The 20,514-nt window shown below is 37.3% G+C and overlaps 1 long non-coding RNA gene across 1 annotated transcript in view; it reads left to right on the top strand.

Moving 5' to 3' along the window:
* LOC110194910 (uncharacterized) overlaps window positions 1-19,864 on the top strand; it is a 44,782-nt gene extending 24,918 nt beyond the window's left edge. The window contains exons 2-3 of the long non-coding RNA XR_013484050.1: window positions 10,461-10,528; window positions 19,291-19,864. This is a non-coding gene — a long non-coding RNA (uncharacterized LOC110194910). The remainder of the gene's footprint in view (window positions 1-10,460; window positions 10,529-19,290) is intronic.
* The last annotated feature ends 650 nt before the right edge of the window (window positions 19,865-20,514 follow it).

The raw sequence follows: 20,514 nt of genomic DNA, 5'->3' as shown, positions 1-20,514 counted from the left end.
TGGGCAACGGTCAGAGAAAATGCCCAAAGCTGAGAAGTGGAGCGTGTCTTCTTCATGGAAAGCCAGAGGTAAGTGCTATCATTTTTCTCATTTTGTTATTGTTGTTCTTGTTCATTTGTTCAGTCATATCCAACTCTACATGACCTCAGGGACAAACTCCATGAGGTTTCCTTGGCAAAGATACTGGAGAATCCTTCTCCAGATTGTCCCCATTTTACAAATGAGGAGCTAAGGCAGATAAGGATTAAGTGATTTACCCAGAGTCAGTAAGTGGATGAGGCTATATATGAAATCAGATCTTCACTAACTTCAGGCAAAGTGTTGTATCCACTATACCAGTTAGTAGCTCTATCCTCATTTTTCAGATTAAAAACAAAAAACTAAACAAGATGAGGATACTACCCAGCAAAAAAAAAAAAAAAAAACATGTGCTTATCCACTGGGCTGGCACATTTGCATTTCTTTGCTAAGAGAAATGAATTCTGTATTTTTTCCCCAGCATGTACTAACCTATAAGAAGGCAAGTGCTGTATCTAATCCTGTGTATTGTTAAAGATACACCCAGTGGTCCACAGAAATGAAAGAGAATTTCTATACAGTGTTGAGGTAACAGTGTTTTAGAAGGGCAGATAAAGTAGAGAAGATAAATGCTTATACAATAACACACTTTAGCTTATTTGTAGAAAGTGTTGGTCATTAAATACAGTCAAAATAGATACTATACTGTGAATTATAGGGCCTTAAATATCCATTTAACTGGTAGTTGACTTCTTAGGGTGAGGTGGTGGGTAGAGCAAGAAGGATCACAATAAATAATGGATGACAAATTCTAAACTTGTGAGCAGTGATTTTTACATGTTATTTTCACTTAAGAACTAAAGGAAATGACAAAGGCATAAATAGAATGAAAACTAACTTAACAAAATCTGTTTTTTATACAGCCCAATAGCACTGAATCTCAAAGGGCTCCAAACCATAGATTTCAACTTCCAAGCCAAACCTGGATGGCTAGATTTCCTTTATTATTATTTTTTTTAATTTTATTTTAGAAAAAAAAATATTGGCACCTTCATTTTTGTAGTCAGTATTTTTGCATGCCCTTTTTAATCTTTATGAAGATCATAGGCCCTAGTAAATTCATTTAAAGGAGATAGATAGATCAGAATTTGTGAGACCCACAAGCAAAAGTGAGACTGCCCCAATCCTTTCTATGACAGAGAACAATGAAAACTGAGTAGGCAAACTAGGCCACTTATGTTTCCTCTCGATGGAAGCCTAAATGTTATTGAAGCTCTTCTGCTGGTCCCATATAGTAGAGCCATCAAGTGTAACTATTGTGTGATACCATTATTATTACCATTTAGAAATGTTATCATTGACCATGCCAACAATTCCATTTTTATTGAAAGCTCATTATGTTCATCCCCAGCAGTAGACACTGGAGAAGGCAGATTATTTCTCTCCACAGAAGTAATCTCGGCATGTTGCTTTTAAAATTGAAATGGAAAGGCAGAAAATAGTGAAACCAGAAGAGAAAAATGAGAAAGGGGAATATGCTCCAGGGAGCAGAAGAATGTGATAATCACTAGGATATGGTAATGTCTAGCAAAAGTTCATCCACCACAATGTAATAATATTGTGCACCTTGAAAATGCAGCTCCTGACAGAGTATAGGAAAAAAAATCTTCTTTACCCAGTAAATTGGAGTGATACTGAGGAGCTGTGATAGAGAGACAATTGGGAACTGGGGATTGAATGTTCAACATGCACACACATGCACAACACTCACAGACTCAGAAACATACACAAAATGATAAACCCAAAGGTGATGAATTCCAGGGAAAATGAAAGGGATGTTATCAAGCAAGGCAAACTCTCTAAGTTGCCTATGACTTGTTGCTCGCAAAAGCCATTAAAGGTGATGATGTTGTACAAAGTATATCAAAAATTCAAGCAATCACTTTCTCTACTAAATGGAACTATAAATCCCGATAGCCCTGACATCACAATGCTGATCAGGTCAACATTTGGCAAATGAAGAGAAAGGAGCTTTTATAGGATTGAGTCAGTAATGTAAAATCCATATGCAGGCAGAAATCTCAAATGAGAGCCTTCACAGTGGTTAGGCTTTGCCATACTCATCTTACTAGCTGGCTGAGAGGCTAATGACCCAATCACAGCAATATTTCTTGTTGCTTCATTTGCTATAATATTCAGGGTAAGTGAGAAAAAAAATTATCAGAAGACATATGCACTCTCAGAGCTTGAAAATCCCAGTCACCTGGTGACTGCTGGGAGTGAGCTTGTCTTCTGCTGACGTAACCAAAGAAATAAGAATACTTTGCTCTGTTGGCAGAATGTTTCAGAGACATTTCTGGTCAGTAATGTGTACAGTTCTGAGACTATGATAATATTCGTGCTAGGTCATACCCATGATGCATACAACCCAATCTTTCTGACTCTGCCTCTGAGGGGAAAAAAAAAGAAATTTTGTTGACATACATAATTATCCTCCATGGCACAAACCTCCAAAGGTTAGGCAACCTTCATTTGCCACCACTCCTCCCCCGTACACATATAAATAATTTCTCCTCATAACTTAAAGAATCATAGAACTAGAAGGAACCTTAGAGTTCATCTCACCCAACCCCTTATCCAATTCCAATCCTCCCTTTAAAACATTTCTAGATGTTTGAAAATCTCCAGAAATTGAACTCTATCTTATGACACAGCCCATTCCACTTAAAGTTAGTTTTTATTGATAGAAAGTTTTTCCTTTTATTGAGCACCAAATTTATAACCTGGTTATCTATAAAATACCTATTAATTTGTTTATCTACATGTTGTAAAATATATATATATATATATATACATGCATATATTTATACACACATAAACACATATACACATTTATACACACATAAATATATATATATACATATGTATGCGTGTATATATAGATATAGATAGAGAGAGAAAGAGAGAGAGAGAGAGAGAGAGAGAGAGAGAGAGAGAGAGAGAGAGAGATAAATAGATGGAAGCTTGAAGGGGACAACTTTTTTTAAACAGCACCTCTTTCTTTCTTAACCAGAGCCTACGAACTATTCACTTTTCCTTCCCCTCCTCCATCTATTTTTTTTTTTTACTGAACCAGCTTTCTTGCTGTTCCTCAAAAATAACACTTCATTTCTCATCTCTGCATCTATGGACTGGTTGTCCTCAATGCCTAGAATGTGCTTTGTCCTTTCCTCTGCTTCAAAGGATTCCTTACAGTTTCAACTTAAGCCAAATCTTTTACAAGAAACCTTTGGAATTCCTCTCCTGCTCCAGCTGTTGGTTCTCTCTCTCCCTAAATTACTTCATATTTATTTTGTATTTATTTTCTGCATATCTATATATGTTCTTATATGCCTTCCCAGTAGAATGTAAGCTCTTTGAGGGCAGGAACTTTTCCATTTTTGTCTTTGTATCTCCAGCACCTAGCACCACATTTTATACACAATATGTGCTAAACTTTATTAAGCTGGTTGCATTTGTTCAAATATTTAGTGTTTCAAGCCCTTACTATAAATATTTGACATGTATGGAAGTGAGATTCATTTGTTTCTATTCCCTGATACTTCACCATAACTGTTCTTATACAGTGGATTCACCATCTACAATCCTTCTGTCTTCTTTTTGTTTGTTTTGTTTCTTTTTTGGTTTTGGTTTTTTGGACGCGATTGGGGTTAAGTGACTTGCCCACAGTTACACCATTAGTAAGTATATGAGGCTAGATTTGAATTCAGATCCCCCTGACTCCAGAGCCGGTGCTTTATCTGCTCCACCTAGCTGCCCTAATCCTTCTGTTTTCTAGTATGATTGTTATTTGTAGCAATAAGTTCACATTTTTCCACATAAAATGATCAATTGGCTCTTCCTGACTTAAGACTGTACTTAATTAAAAAGGTTAAGAGTGAGGAATGTGGTTTTTGTTCCGCATATCCCATTAAAGATTAAGACTGAATATTTTGAGATCCCTGCTACATGTACCCTGGGGATGGAGTTTGTAGCTTTTCTTTGAGGTAATATTCATATTACCAGGATCTTTACCCAAGCTCAAGTTCCGATGATTTGTCCCTAACCAAAGCCATGCTTCCTGAAACGATAAGCTTGTGCGTTACTCAGTCATCTCTGCCCTTCAGAAACCCCACTTTTTAGTCTTTTAATTAACTATCTATTGAACTGTTTTTTTATTTGTCTTTTATTCAGTTCTTTGACTCCACTCTCATTTCGACCAGCTAAAATCTAGTCTGGGTTTTAAAGTTGCCACAAGGTAATCTTGTATTAAAAGCCAATGTAAATTTATGGGGGGGGCGGGGTGCCAAAATGTCAACTAAAGAAGATGAAAAGGGCACTGAAGTTAGTTATATTTTAAGCCAGCAAAGACAAAACAACTTTTTTTAAATTTATTTTTAGTTTTCAACATTTACTTCCACAATATTGAGTTCCAAATTTTAACTCCATCTCACCCCTCCCCCACCCCCAAGATGGCGTGCATTCTGAATACCCCTTCTCCTAGTCTGCCCTCTCTTCTATCTCTCCCCGCCTTCTCTTATCACATTCCTGTAGGGCAGGATAGATTTCTGTACCCCATTTCCCAGTTGCATGTGAAAACATTTTTTTTAAATATGTGTTTTTAAAACTTTGGGTTCCAAATTTTCTCCCTGCCTCCCTCCCCACTCACCCTCATTGAAAAGGCAAGCAACTCAATATAGGTTATACATGTGCAGTTATGCAAAACTCTTCCATAGTAGAGATGTTGTGAAATACTAACTCTATTTCCTTAATCTATCCTGCCCCCCATTTATTCTATTCTTTCTTTTGACCCTGTCCCTCCTCAGAAGTATTTGCTTCTGATTACCCCTTTCCCAATCTGCCTCCCTCTATCATCCCCTGCTCTCTTGTCCCCTTTCCCCCCTATTTTCCTGTAGGGTAAGACAGATTTCCATACCCCATTGAATGTGTATGTTATTCCCTCCTTAAGACAAATCCTATGAGAATAAGATTCACTGATTCCCTCTCACCTTCCCTGTTTCCCTCCAATGTAAGAACTTTTTGTTTTCTGTTTTTTCATGAGATAATTTACCCCATTCTACCTCTCCCTTTCTTCTTCTCCCAGTATAATCCTCTCTCATCCCTTAATTTTATTCTCCAGATATGACCCCTTCATCTTCAACTCACCCTGTGCCATCTATCTATCATCTATCTATCTATCTATCATCTATCTATCTATCTATCTATCTATCTATCTATCATCTATCTATATATATATATCTATATATTATATATCTATATATATATATATATATATATATATATATATATATTTTTCCCTCCAACTACCCTAATACTGAGAAAGGTCTCATGAGTTATAAATATCATCTTTCCATGCAGGAGTGTAAACAGTTCAACCTTAATAAGTCTCTTATGATTTCTCTTTCCTGTTTACTTCTTCATGATCCACTTGAGTCCTGGATTTAAAAGTCAAATTTTCTATTCAGCTCTGGTCTTTTCATCAAGAATGCTTGATTCTGTTTCACTGAATGACCATTTTTTACCCTAAAGGAGTATACTCAGTTTTGCTGGGTAGGTGATTCTTGGTTGTAATCCTATCTCCTTTGCCCGCCAGAATATTATATTCCATGCCCTGCGGTCCTTTAATGTAGAAGCTGCTAAATCTTGTGTTATCCTGATTGTGTTTCCACAATACTTGAATTGTTTCTTTCTGGCTGCTTGTAATATTTTCTCCTTGACCTGGAAACTCTGGAATTTGGCTACAATATTCCTAGGAGTTTTCCTTTGGGGATCTCTTTCAGGAGGAGATCTGTGGATTCTTTCAATTTCTATTTTGCCCTCGGTTTCTAAAATATCAGGGCAATTTTCCTTGACAATTTCTTGAAAGATGATGTCTAGGCTCTTTTTTTGATCATGGCTTTCAGATAGTCCAATAATTTTTAAATCTCTCTCCTGGATCTATTTTCCAGGTCAGTTGTTTTTCCAATAAGATATTTCACATTGTTTTCTAATTTTTCATTCTTTTGGATTTCTTTTACAGTGTCTTGATTTCTCATAAAGTCACTAGCTTCCACTTACTCTGTTCTAATTTTTAAGGAAGTATTTTCTTCAGTCATCTTTTGGACTTCCTTTTCCACTTGGCCAATTTTGCTTTTTAGGGCATTTTTCTCCTCATTGGCTTTTTGGACCTCTTTTGCCATTTGGGTTAGGCTATTTTTTAAGTTTTATTTTCTTCAGTGTTTTTTGGGTTTCCTTTACCAAGCTGTTGTCTTGTTTTCCATAATTTTCTTGCATCACTCTCATTTCTCTTCCCAGTTTTTCCCCTACTTACCTTACTTGCTTCTCAAAATCCCTTTTGAGTTCTTCCAAAGCCTGGGACTGGTTCATACTTTTCTTGGAGGCTTTGGATGTAGGAGCTTTGACTTTGTTGTTTTCTTCTGGTTGTATGTTTTGATCTTCTTTGTTGCCAAAGTAAGATAATATAGGCTGACTCTTTTTGTGAGGTTTGCTCATGATCCCAGCCAATTACTTGAGTTTTAAACTTTTTGTTAAGGCAAGAGTCTGCTTCCAATGGGGAGAATGTACTGTCCCAAGCTTCAGGGGTTTCTACAGCTGTTTTCAGAGACACTTGTAGGGACCTGTAAATTTTCAGTTCTTCCAAGGTGGTATGATAAGGGTCGAGGTGTTTACTCCTTTCCTGGCCTGTGCTCTGGTCTATTAGTGACCACAAGCAGTCTTTTCTGTCTTGGAACTGTGAGAATTTCCTCTCCCCAGACACTACAAGCTCCACCATGCCAGCATTCCTCCCTGCCCCAGGACTGCTGGCCAGAACTGTGACCCAGATCCAAGCACGGGCAAAGCAAGAGATTCCTGACTCGGCACTGGCAAAGAGATCCCTGCAATCCCCCTCTGATCACCTGATTCCCCCTCAGTCTGTGGGCTGGAAGCTCAGGAGGCAGCCACTGCCCTGGGCCACATTTGCTGGGGAACTGAGGCTGAGACCTAGCTGCTCCCTCACCGCGGAAACAGACTTTTCCCACTGACCTTCTAAGTTGTCTTTGGTATTTGTGGGTTGAGAAGTCTGGAAACTGCCGCAGCTGCCCGCGATTCAGTCTTCTGAGGCCTGTTCCCGGTTTGCTGCAGCCTGCACGCCCATGCCAAACTATGCTCCTCTCCCCTCCCCACAAGATATACCTTTCCGATCAACCATCCAGGTTGTCTTGGGCTAGAAATTTGCTTCACTCTGTCTTTTTGTGGGTTCTGCTGCTTTAGAATTTGTTTAGAGCCATTTTTTTACAGGTATTTGGAGGGGTAGACCTTAAGCAAGTCACTACTTTCACTCTGCCATCTTGGCTCCACCCCCAAGACAAAACAACTTCTATGATCTGTAGGCACAAATGCAAAAAATCTCGTTCTTAGATTCTATCTTCTTTCTTACCTGATAGTTTACTTATCCCAACAAGACAGAAGAATCAAAAGCGCATAGAAATTCATCTGACCGATATAAACAAGGCATTTAAAATGATAAATTTATTCTATATTATAAATTCAAACTCAAACTATAACTCATTTTTATATAGCAGTTTAAGTGAGTTAACTAGTCAGTCAACTGGATTTGTAAAGGATTTTTCCCATAGGATGTAGTTTTTCCTCATTATTTCCCTAGTGACATAGGTAGTGAGAGTATTATTATCCCAATTTTAATAATGAGGAAATTAGATTTCATTAAGCGTCATGTTCATATAGCTAGTAAAAAACAGAACCAGGACTTGAACCCAAATCTCAACTAGATCAGGAGCTTTTTCAATTCTGCCCTATGGCAGTCAAAACTTTATATTTAGCAACGAACATTTGTAAGATATTTTACATACTATGGTTCTTTAAAATGAGAAATACAAAATTAAAGTCTAGTCATTTCTGGCAGTCTCTCCATTGATCCTGACCAATAAAGAAACAAACCTATAAATGCTCTTTCTCACATGGCCATTCAGACTGATGACATGGCAAACTCGGGGATTTGATTCAAGATTGTGCAATTCATAGAGCTGTATGAAGCCATCTAACTTCCACATTCATCTCCATCAATTGGCCTATTTCCTCTTGTTAAGAGTTTATTGGTGACTTCAAATGTATCTGCTAGATGAGAATTTCTGCTAGATCAGGCATTTCAGACAGACACTTCTGCCCTTGGGAGACCTGTCATTTCAGAGTCAGGACATTTGTCCCCAAATTCCACATTGAGAACATTTATGGCCACCCCTGCCATTATTTCCTCCTTGAAAGCCAAGTTACAGATCAGCTGAGAAGGTGAAAGGAGGAATGGGACTAAGAAGGAATACTACAGAAATAAGTGGCTGCTTTTGATTCTAGGGAGTGCTTAAGGGTATCCTAGCTAATAAAATCTGGAGTTTGCCGATGAAAATAGAAGGGATTTGCTTCACTATGTAGAAAAATTGTCAGGGCAGCCCAGGAGGCACAATGGATAGAGCTCCAGCCTTGGAGTCAGGAGGATCTAAGTTCAAATCCAGCCTCAGACACTTGACACTTACTAGCTGTGTGACCCTGAGCAAGTCACTTAACCCCAATTGCCTAGCCAGAAACAAGAAGAAGAAGAGAAGGAAGGAAGGAAGGAAGAAGGAAGGAAGGAAGGAAGGAAGGAAGGAAGGAAGGAAGGAAGGAAGGAAGGAAGGAAGAAAAAGAAAGAAAGAAAGAAAGAGAAAGAAAGAAAGAAAGAAAGAAAGAAAGAAAGAAAGAAAGAAAGAAAGAAAGAAAGAAAGAGAAAAATTGTCTTCCTTCTATCTTTCCTCATTCCAATAGCAGCAACAAATAGCTTGGTGAGGTAACTGAAGAAATTATTAGTTGGGAGGAGATTCATAGAAATAGATGTAATGAACTGTTATCCTTGCCAACATTACAACATAGGAACTTAAGAATAGCTAGGCAAGTTAAGCTTCTTGGGTCTACCTAGACCAGGGGGGAGGAACCTGTGGCCTTCAGGCCACATGTGGCCCTCTAGGTCCACAAATGTGGTCCTTTGAGTGAATCCAAACTTCACAGACCCTGGATTTGTTCTGTGAAGTTTGGAGGGCCACACTTCCTAAGGTTAGCCTCAAAGGTTTAGTATTGTACCACCAAAATGATTTGTCTTCCTTAATAAAGTCTCATAGGTAGCATGTTGTTATAAATGAAATATTGAAGGAGTCAGAAATTTGAGATCTTATTCATGACTATCACTAAAACATTGTATTACCTTTAGGAGCTCTCTCAGGCACTATCTCTAGGCTTTGGTTTCACCATCCCTAGTGTCTGGATGAACTCTAAGGTTGCTTCCAAACCAAGTGTCCTTTGACCTCTGATAATAAAGCATATCCACTCCTTCATATACCAAGTTAATCAGGCCTTAAGTAGGGTGTGTCAACTATGTTGACACAACTTATTGGGGCGAATTGTTTAATTGTTTTGTGTTTGATTTTTCTATTCTTATACCAAACTAAGTCCAATATTGTTCCTTTGCAGATTTAATTTAAAAGATTTCATTCCATTCCACAGCCCAGGAAAATGTAAGCAGCTTGAAGGGAAGAGTTACTTACTTATTTGTTCTGTGGTCTTTGTATTAATCAATCAACAAGTATTTATTAAGTACCTATTGTGTGACAGACTATTGTGGAGGATATAAATACATAGAATATAGCAATCCCTAGTCACAATTGTTTCATTCTTTGTATTTGTATCTCCAGCACCTAGCAAAGTGACTTTACATAGCAGGCATTTGATAAATGTTTGTCCTTAAATTGAATAGTTGGAAGATATGTTTATTTTCATAAATAGAGATTTTTATTTCTATGTTTTAGCTACAGAAAAACAATATGGAAATTTATGTCCTATTGCAAGTATTTTCAATATTTACCAGTCATGAGAGAATACTGTCCTATGTCTACTTTAAATTATCTTTTCCCTCCATGCAAGGTACCAAAGAATGTTTAGTATCAATCTGTACTAAATACATCCTAAAACTTAAGATCTTGATTTAGTTTCCTCTCTAAAGTGGTATAAAGGGTGTCATCATAGAGACATGAGATCAGAAAAAGTAAACTACCCATATTATGAGAGCAAAGGAAAATTGATGGGCAGTCCATTTACAATGTCAAGAGAGCTAAAGAAAAATCCCAAAACTTTGTCTGAATCCTCTTGAGGAGGATTTATAAAAGGATATACGTAAGAGTCACACAGGGTGAGAAAGGATGGATGAGTTGGAATACGAATCATTGAAAGGAGTGCCCACATCAATAAGACCACAGATCTATTGAAATTCCAATGAAATCAACATTTTCATTTATAAGATCATATATTGAGAGCTGTAAGAGACTTTAGAGATCACCTAATCCAACTCCTTTTTTTTACAGAGGAAGAAACTGGGATCCAAGGAGATTAGAATGACTTGACTAAGGTCACATGATTAATAAGCATCAAAGTGAGTTTTGAACCCATTCTTCTCTTTCTCAATTTCAAAACCCTAGATTTATCTTTGACTCACTAATCCTCTTCTTCCTACATGTCCATGCAGTCAACCACATCCTGGAATACTAGAATCATGCTATGTTTATATTCTGTGGGTCTTCAAATTTAAGACAATAAACCATTGTGTTAACTGAACATTTCTCTTTAATTAGACAATGTGAACATTCTAAATCCAAAAACATCCCCAAGAACCTGCAATGGATTTGACCAAGTGACTGACATTCAGCTGACATTCCACTGAATAAGCATAAATGTAACTTTTAGATAGGAATTTGTTTAAAGAACATTACTGAAGGATTTCTGGATAGAAATTGTGGATAGCATTTAAGTCATTATTGAGATACTGATGCCTTAGTAATCAATGTATACCTACAGCAATTTTGCTTACTGGTTTGGAAGTCAGAAAATTATGTGATTTTCAAGTATGGCAACCCCACTGGAAACCAGATGGCAGGTTCAGACTAAATGATCCTGAGTAAATGTATCATTAAATAAAGCAACATAGGCCTGCTTAGCCCATCAATGAATCATGTGATTTGTTAAAAATTGTGGTTAAAGAAAAATGGCAATCAAATGTTTTGAAGAAGAAAAACAGCATTTTGGATTAAGAAATTGTTTTACAAAATTTTATTACACCAGGTGACCAACAAATCACATTTTTATGTAACATAATTTCCACCTGAGAAATCACTGCCATGAGCCAGACATCAAGGCTTAACTGTAGCTTAACTCAACTTTTTAAAAAAGTTGAGGTATTTGATGGTAGAAAATCAAGAAATAGCTAATAATAGCCGCTGGCATTTATATATCACTTTAAGGTTTATAAAACATTTTACAAATATTGTCTCCTTTTATCTTCACCATAATTCTAGGATAGGATATATGTGTCATTATTACCTTTGTTTTATAATTAAGGAAACTGAGGCACATAGAGGTCACACAAGTGTAAGTGTCTAAGGCAAGATTTGAATTCAGGTCTTTCTGAGTCATGGTTCTGTACTTGTGCCACCTAGATGCCTCTAATAAGCCACTAGAGAATAAATATACAAAGCACATAATATTTAATAGCAACCAAATTTGCTTGATTATTGTGAATCTTTATTCTGAGTACATCAAGGTCATGTAGTATAGTAGAAAAATTGATGGACATGTCAAAAGGCATGGGTTTGAATCTAACTCTATAGCTACTTGTGTATCACAACCTCTCTGGGCTTCAGTTTCCTCCTTTGTACAATGTAGAACTCAGTAGACTCTAAGTTTTGTTACAATTTAATTTAAAATCTGTGAAAGAGGTAATGTAGCTCAAGGCTACACAGCTCCATTATTTTCTTATATGTTAACTGAAGTGTATGAGGTGCTCAAGGAGTACTAGCACCTCTGGTGTGAAGGTTTACTGAGCTCTTTTCAGGGAAGTTCATCCACCTTTGGTATCTACCTGGTACTCCACTCTCAAGACTGCAAGAAGCTCATTCCTGCATGGTGGCCACACTTGGGTAAACCGTCTTGGCAGATGGGCTAAATCAGCTTAAGAGTAACTGATGGGCCTCAAATCCATCAGTGAGTTAGAAAGGTGTCTACTTCAACATGTGAAGACTTTTCCTAGCAGACTGGTTGGATAAGAATGCCAATGGCTATGAAGGTGGCTGAATCAGGTGCTGCATAGCACTTAGAGCTTGGTAAGACATTGAAGATGTCAAGGTAATCCACTACATCCTGGGCCATTGCCAGTTGTCCTCATTTTTGTCTCAATGACTTGGGAAGAGAGAGTGAGGCTGACCACTTTATGCATCTCTCCCTCACTTAGATCTAATTCCTGCATGAATCAAGATATCACCCTGTGATATCATTGGTCCTCTTCAAAAACAAAGGATAAAAACCAACAATAACATATGGTAGCTACACAAGCCAAGTAAATTGAAGAAAATAATGATCCAACAAATTTAATTAATGAAGTTAGTCAATCTAGATAATCTGGTCTAGCAGCACCTATTCCAAGGTGGGTATGTTCAGGCTTGGAGGCAACTTCATGAATTCTAACAGTTCAGAAGTACAATGAAAGATCTAGTTGATCATGACAGGAGCAAGAGATGGCTGGCAGTAGAGGAGAAATCTCTGGCAATTACATTAGTTTCCTTGGAAGTAAGATTACCAACAAAAGGATTGCCCCATTTTACCAGCATATGTGCATCAGGAATTTTTTGTACAGTGCCAAGCTGACATGAAATGTAAGATGTCCACGCAGTAACCCTGCAAATTGCTGTATGTTCTGAGGATATTTAAGTATCAGCTTCCCAGTAGATTATAACAGTAATGATATTAAGTAATCAAACCTTTTATTGAATTACCTGTCACATGCATATATATATAAAACATCATGCATCGATTACTTTTTGTGTTTTCCCTCTGCTTTTTGGGGGGAGGGGGGGAGGGGAATCCTATCTGTAAATCATAATAAAAAGAAAAAAAATCATTATCAAGGGCCCAGGGCATGGGACCTAATGAGTCAAAGAGTATAGGAAGAGGAAGCCTAGTCTCCTTTCATTAGAGTTCAGGTTGCCCAGGATTGAATCTGGTCTAAACTGTATGCCAGGGTAAAATACAGGGATTAGGCCTAATGCTTCATCTTTGTAGATCCAGTAGAGTTTCTTCAAGATTAGACTTAAGTACCCTTTTCATTGTGTCATGAACAAATGGAAAAGCCCTCAGAGAAACATTTCTAGATTAATATGTCTTAAAGAGCATTACATGGAACATTGGTGATTTTTAAATAAATATTTCTCATCTAATTTCTTCACCTTTGGTGAAAATCTCACATTAAAATTAATTTTGAAAAAACTCTTACATTGTGGCAGCTAGATGGCACACAGCACCAACCCCAGAGTCAGGAGGACTGAGTTCAAATCTGGCTTCAGACACTTACTAGCTGTGTGACCCTGGACAAGTCACTTAATCATGATTAACTTCAAAAAAAAAACTTTTATGAAGGAAGGTATAACTAATGGATTGTCCTTATTTTTAAAGGATATTGAAGTTACCTTGGTAATAATAGTTTGCATTCATATTATACTTTGAGGTTTATAAAGCATTCTATACTCATTATGTCTTCTGATCCACACAACAACCCTGAGATGTAATGATATTATCCTTTTCATTTTTTCAGTAAAGGAAACTAAGTTTGAGAAATATCATGTGACTTTCCCAGGTCATATCCCTAATACATGAGCCAGAATTTGAACCTAGGGTTTCCTGATTGCTGGTCTTCTCCAAGCTTCCTCTCGGTAATTAACTATAAGGCAGATGAGTCTAACTACAAGGCTATGTAACTGCAAAACACTGGAAGATGACAAACAATGAATCTATAAACTCATTGATGTGAGCACTCCCTCCCCCATGGTAGATGGCCTCTCCTTTGGGATCTTTCACCCTATGTGGTAGTTTTCCTTTTTTCTATAAATCCTTCAAATAGGCTTTATCCAAAGCACTGAAAGCCTTGCAATGATTCTTCTAATATATCATGAACAATGGGACAATACTAGGATTGCTCACCAATTATTCTTAACTCTTGACATATAACTGGCCTATTTTATATTTCTTTTATAAAATATCACACATAAAGTATTGAGTTTTCAGTCACCAGTAGTCACGCAGGAACAGAATCAATGATGTAGGGAATAATGACAGCAAAAACAAAAGGCATCAATTTAAAAAATAAAGAAAAATGCTCTCTTTGAAGGAAAATAATGGTTTTCATTTTTCTCTTTGTATCTTCAGTGCCTGAGACATATTAAGAACTTAATAATTATTTGCTGAATTAAATTAAATTTTGGGGATGTTCCAGTATAAGCAATTATTTCAAAAGTAAGATGCATTTGCTAATGGATACATAAGACAGAGAAAAGGCCTTTTAGTCAACTGACACCTAGGTCATGATTGGGCCATGGTAGAGAAAAAAGACAGATTGTATGTAGAACTTACCAATAAAATGGGACATTCCCATTGCATAAGTACTCATAAAGTTGAATTGGGCTAGGAATGCATATGTACTCTTTATTGAGTCACAGGCCAAATGCTAAGCCAAATTGTGTCAAATAATTATATAATGAAGTCCCAGTGTTACTCTGTGGCTATGGAGATGTAGCACTGAAGAAAATGAATGGAGAACTAACAAGGAAGGCTAAAATATATTAAACCATGAAATGGATAGATAAAGTGAAGACAGACTTGTTCCCCATATCTTGGAAGTATAGAAACAGGAGATAGACTCTGAAGGTGTTTTAAGAGAAATCAAAGAAAGGACTATTTTATACAGCAGCAGAAAGAACAACACATAGATGAAAGTACTAATTGGGAGCCGAGATGGCAGAGTGAAAGCAGTGACTTGTTTGAGCTCTCCCCCAAACCTCTCCAAATACCTGTCAAAAATGGCTCTAAACAAATTCTAGAGCAGCAGAACCTACAGAAAGACTGAGTGAACCAATTTTCCAGCCCAAGACAACCTGGATGGTTGATTGGAAAGCGCTATTGTGACTGGCTGGAAAGGAGCACGGTTCAGCATAGGGGTGCATGCAAAGACCAGGCCTCAGCAAACCTGGAGCAGACCTCAGGGGACTGAATTATGATTCAGTCAAACTGCTGTGGCAGTTTCCTGACTTCTCAACCAGCAAACACCAAAGACAACTTAGAAGGTCAGTAGGAAAAGTTTGACCGCAGTAAGAGAGGAGCTTGGTCCAGCCTAAGTCCCAGCACAGCCCTGGGGCAATGGCTGCTTCCAGAGCTCTCCACCCACAGATGGAGGGGCAATCCAGTGGCTGAGTAGAGGGGGATTGTAGGGATCTCTTTGCTGGTGCTGAGGCAGGATTCTCTTGCTTTGCCCATGCTTGGAGCTGGGTCACAGTTCTGGGTAATGGTCGTGGGGTGAGGAGGAATGCTGGCATGGTGGAGTTTGCAGTGGCAGTGCAGAGAGAAACCTCACAGTTCCAAGGTAGAAAAGAGTGCTTGTGGTCACTTATAGACCAGAGTACAGGCCAGGAAAGGAGTAAACACCTCGCCCCTTATCATACCACCCACCTTGGAAGAACTGAAAATTTACAGGTCGCTAGAAGTATCTCTGAAAACAGCTGCACAAAACCCCTGAAGCTTGAGACAGTACATTCTCACCTTAACAAACAGTATAAAACTCAAGAAATTGGCTGAGATCATGACCAAACAAATGCACAAAAAAAGTCAGACCATAGCATCTTTCTCTGGTAACAAAGAAGATCAAAACATACAACCAGAAGAAAACAACAAAGTCAAAGCTCCTACATCCAAAGCCTCCAAGAAAAATATGAATCAGTCATGGGCCTTGTAAGAACTCAAAAAGGATTTTGAGAAACAAGTAATAGAAGCAGAGGGAAAACTGGGAAGAGAAATAAGAGTGATGCAAGCAAATCATGAAAAACAAGTCAACAGCTTGTTAAGAAGACCCAAAAAATACTGAAGAAAATAACACCTTAAAAAATACCCCAACCCAAATGGCAAAAGAGGTCCAAAAGGCCAATGAGGAGAAGAATGCCTTAAGAAGCAGAATTGGCCAAATGTAAAAGAAAGTCCAAAAGCTCACTGCAGAAAATACTTCCTTAAAAATTAGAATGGAACAAATGGAAGCTAGTGACTTTATGAGAAACTAAGATATTGTAAAACAAAACCAAAGGAATAAAAAAATAGAAAACAATATGAAATATCTCATTGGAAAACAACTGACCTGGAAAATTGATGCAGGAGAGATAATTTAAAAATTGTTGGACTACCTGAAAGTCATGATCAAAAAAAAAAAAGCCTAGACATCATCTTTCAAGAAATTATCAAGGAAAACTGCCCTGATATTTTAGAATCAGAGGGCAAAATAGAAATTGAAAGAATCCACCAATCACCTCCTGAGATTCCCAAAGGAAAACTCCTAGGAATATTGTAGCCAAATTCCAGAGTTCCCAGGTCAAGGAGAAAATATTACAAGCAGCCAGAAAGAAACAATTCAAGTATTGTGGAAACACAATCAGGATAACACAAGATTTAGCAGCTTCACTTGGAATATAGTATTCCAACGGTCAAAGGAGATAGGATTAAGCCAGCAAAACTGAGTATACTCCTTCAGGGGAAAAATTGGATATTCAGTGAAATAGAGGACTTTCAAGCACTCTTGATGGAAAGACCAAGCTGAATAGAAAATTCTCCTTTCAGATATAAGACTCAAGAGAAGCATGAAGAGGTAAATAGGAAAGAGAAATCATAAGGGACTGATTAAATTGAACTGTTTACATTCCTACATGGAAAGATGATATTTGTAACTCATGAGACCTTTGTCAGTATTAGGTTAGTTGGAGGGGGAAAAGCATTATATGTATTGATAGATAGATAGATAGATAGATAGATAGATAGATAGATAGATAGATAGATAGATAGGCACAGGGTGAGTTGAAGATGAAGGGGTGATATCTGGAGAATAAAATTAAGGGGTGAGAGAGCATTATACTAGGAGAAGGAGAAAGGGAGAGGTAAAATGGGGTAAATTATCTCACAGAAAACAGACGAGAAAAGGCTTTTACCCTGGAGGGGAAATGGGGAAAGGTGAAAAAGAATGAGTGAATCTTATTCTCATCAGATTTGGCTTAAGGAGGCAATTACACACACACTCAGTTGGGTATGGAAATCTATCTTAACCTACAATAAAATAGAGGGGAAAGGGATAAGAGGGCAGGGGGATGATAGAGGGAAGAGTACATTGGGAGAGAGGGTAATCAGAGGCAAATACTTCTGAGGAGGTACAGGGTCAAAAGAGAGAATAGAATAAATGTGGGGCAAGATAGGATAAAGGGAAATATGGTTAGTTTTCCACAGAATGACTATTATTGAAGTGTTTTGCCTTATTACGCATGTATAACCTGTATTGAGTTGCTTGTCTTCTCAATGAGGGTGGGTGGGGAGGGAGGAAGGGAGAAAATTTGGAACCCAAAGTTTTAAAAACAAACGTTAAAAATTGTTTGCAAATCCAACTGGGAAATAAGATATACAGGCAATGGGGTATAGAAATCTATCCTGCCCTACAGTAAAGTAGAAGGGGAAGGGGATAAAAGAAGGGGGGGGATAGAAGTAAGGACAGATTAGGGGAAGGGGTATTCAGAATGCACACTGTCTTAGGGTGGGGGAAGGAATGAGGTGGGGAGGAAATTTGGAAATCAAAATCTTGTGGAAGTGAATGTTGAAAACAAAAAATAAATTAGTTAATGAAAAAACACAGATGATCTGTATAAGATGACATAATAAATGAAGAACTCTGCAGAAATTTGGGGTAACAGATGTACTGTGGATTATATATTACCCTGAAAAGCTCAGTCACATAGTAAGAAAGATGGACCATCTGATTTACATAGTAAATCCCATGTGAGCATAAAAATGACCATCTAAGAAGCCAGAAACATGGGGCAGAGTCATTAGTCTGATTGTTTGGACTGAGATGGAAACAGTGGGACAATTCATTAGATCTAGTTGATTGGTTTTATGATCATGCAGAGTGACAATAAATGTGAATGAATGAATGTATGAATGGTACACCATGCCTATAGATATAAATAAATGCATATTAAATCTCAGCACTGAGAGTGCTAAGGCATAGTGCCTGGATCACAGTAGAGACTTAATAAATGTTTGCTGTTTTGCTTAATTTAAGAAACTCATTACCTTTACCAAATATCGTACAAACTTCTTAGTCTAGCATACAAATGTCTTTGAAATTTGGACTCAATTAAATTTATTGACTGACTTTGCTCTACACAAAGCCTAAATCCTAGAACATCTGGGCAACACATCATTCCTTGTACATGCATTTAAATCATCTTCTGACTAATTGTTTAGACCACTTGCTTCTGGAAGCCCCTTTCCCTCCATTTTAATCTTTAAAATCCTTTCCATTTTCAGGGGCAAATCCAACACCATCTTCTCACAAAATGTTTTATAGTTTGATCATGCTGTGATCCTTCTTTCCCCTAAAATTCTCTAGTACCTAGATGCACCACTTAAAAAAATTAAATATATTTTATTGACATTTTGCCCTAATATATCCCTGATTCTCTCCTTTGACCCTTCCCCAAAGAATAAATATTCTAAAAAAGAATGAAAAGTAAAGAAAAATACTTTTTAAAGTTTTATTGACATGTTTTGTTTTAACATTACAAATATTTTCATATTACCTCTACTCTGTGAGAGGTCTTTTATAACAAAGTAAAATAGTCGAGCAAAACTAACAATACAATAACCTCATCTAAAAGTACATGCAGCATTCCACATTTGTAGCACACTTCCAACCTCTGTTAAATTAGAAAGATTACCAGAGGGAAAGACTCTAGCTCCATTGTTAATCTCACCATGTCTAGAAAATGCGAGACAGGATGCCAAGACACTGGGTGGAAATCTGGTGATAAACTTCTAAGAGAGTATAAGCAAGAGTCATAGAGAATAGGCAAGAATGGATGGGTTGCCACATAAATAAGATCATATACCAATTTGACTATAATACTCAAAAAGAAATGAATGAAAAGCATCCTCTGTTTCAAAGTTCTTACATTACAGACTGAAGGTCTACAGAGCCATTGTGCTGACCTCATTGTATGTCTGTGAAATCTGGACAGTGTACTAGTAACAAGGCGGGAAACTAAATTGCTTCCATTTGAATTGTCTTAGGAAGATGCTAAAGATCATCTGCCAAGATAAGATACCAGACACTGAAGTCCTTTCCTTGGCTCAGTTGGCAAGCATTCAAACTCTACTGCAGAGAGAACAACTTTGATGGGATGGCCACTGTTGTACAAACACCAAAAGAATGTTTGCCTAAAAGACTATTTTACTGAGAATGGACACAGGGCAACTGCTCATATGAAGGTCAAAAGAAGTGAAACAAGGATACTCTCAGAGTCTCACTGAAGATCTTTGGAATCAATTATGAGATATGGGAGACATTTTCAGAGGACCACCTAGCCTAGAATGCCCACATCAAAGAAGTTGCTACTCTACCAGCAAAGCCGAATTGCAGTAGCTCAAAAGAAATGTAATGCTCAAATTTAGAGACGCCTCCATTCCAAATGTTCATGTGGACTATTTGTGCTCAACCTGTGGTAGAGGCTTCTGAGCTTGTATTGGTCTAGTTGGACACACTGTACCTTGACCCCATCATTGTGATGTCATTTTGGTTCTCTTCAAGAATGAAGGACAACAACCATGAACCCACCAACATTCCAAATGAATAAATATATGACAATTATGGCATCAGTCACATACTGAAAAAAGTAATGTTTTACAGTAAAGTTGCATGCTTATCTTTATTATAATGTAAGTTCCTTGAGGGCAGGAATCCTGTCTTAGACATCTCTCTATCCTAGCTATTGGGAGAAGAACTCACTATTTGATAAAAACTGCTGACAAAAAAAAAAACAGAAAATAGTCTGTCAGAATCTAGCCATAGACCAATATCTAATACCATATACCAAAATAAGTACAATATGGGTATATAATTTAGACATAAAAGGGGATATCAAAAACAAATTTGGGAACTTAGAAAGAGTTAATGACCAAACAAGAGAGAGGAAGGGTTACAGGAGGTAAAATAGATAATGATGATTATGTAAAATTAATAAGTATTTGTACAAGCAAAACAAATGCAGCTGAAAATTAGAAGAAAAAAGCAGAAAACTAGGGGAAATTTTATATCAAATTTCTCTTATAAAGGTCTCATTTCTAAAATATATAGCGAACTGAGTCACATTTATAAAAAAAAAAAAATAGAAGCCATTCAGAGGATATAAATAGGAAATTTTCTGAAGAAGTCAAACCTATCAATAATCTTATGGAAAACTTATCTAAGTTACTAATAATTAAAGAAATACAACTCTGAGGTACTATCTCACACCC

Source organism: Phascolarctos cinereus, unplaced genomic scaffold (genome assembly GCF_003287225.1).
Source record: "Phascolarctos cinereus isolate Bilbo 61053 unplaced genomic scaffold, phaCin_HiC Scaffold_9;HRSCAF=440, whole genome shotgun sequence".
In the NCBI taxonomy this organism is placed as follows: Eukaryota; Metazoa; Chordata; class Mammalia; order Diprotodontia; family Phascolarctidae; genus Phascolarctos; species Phascolarctos cinereus.
The sequence above is the reverse complement of the archived record's forward strand: the minus strand, read 5'-3'. Positions and strand labels throughout refer to the sequence as shown.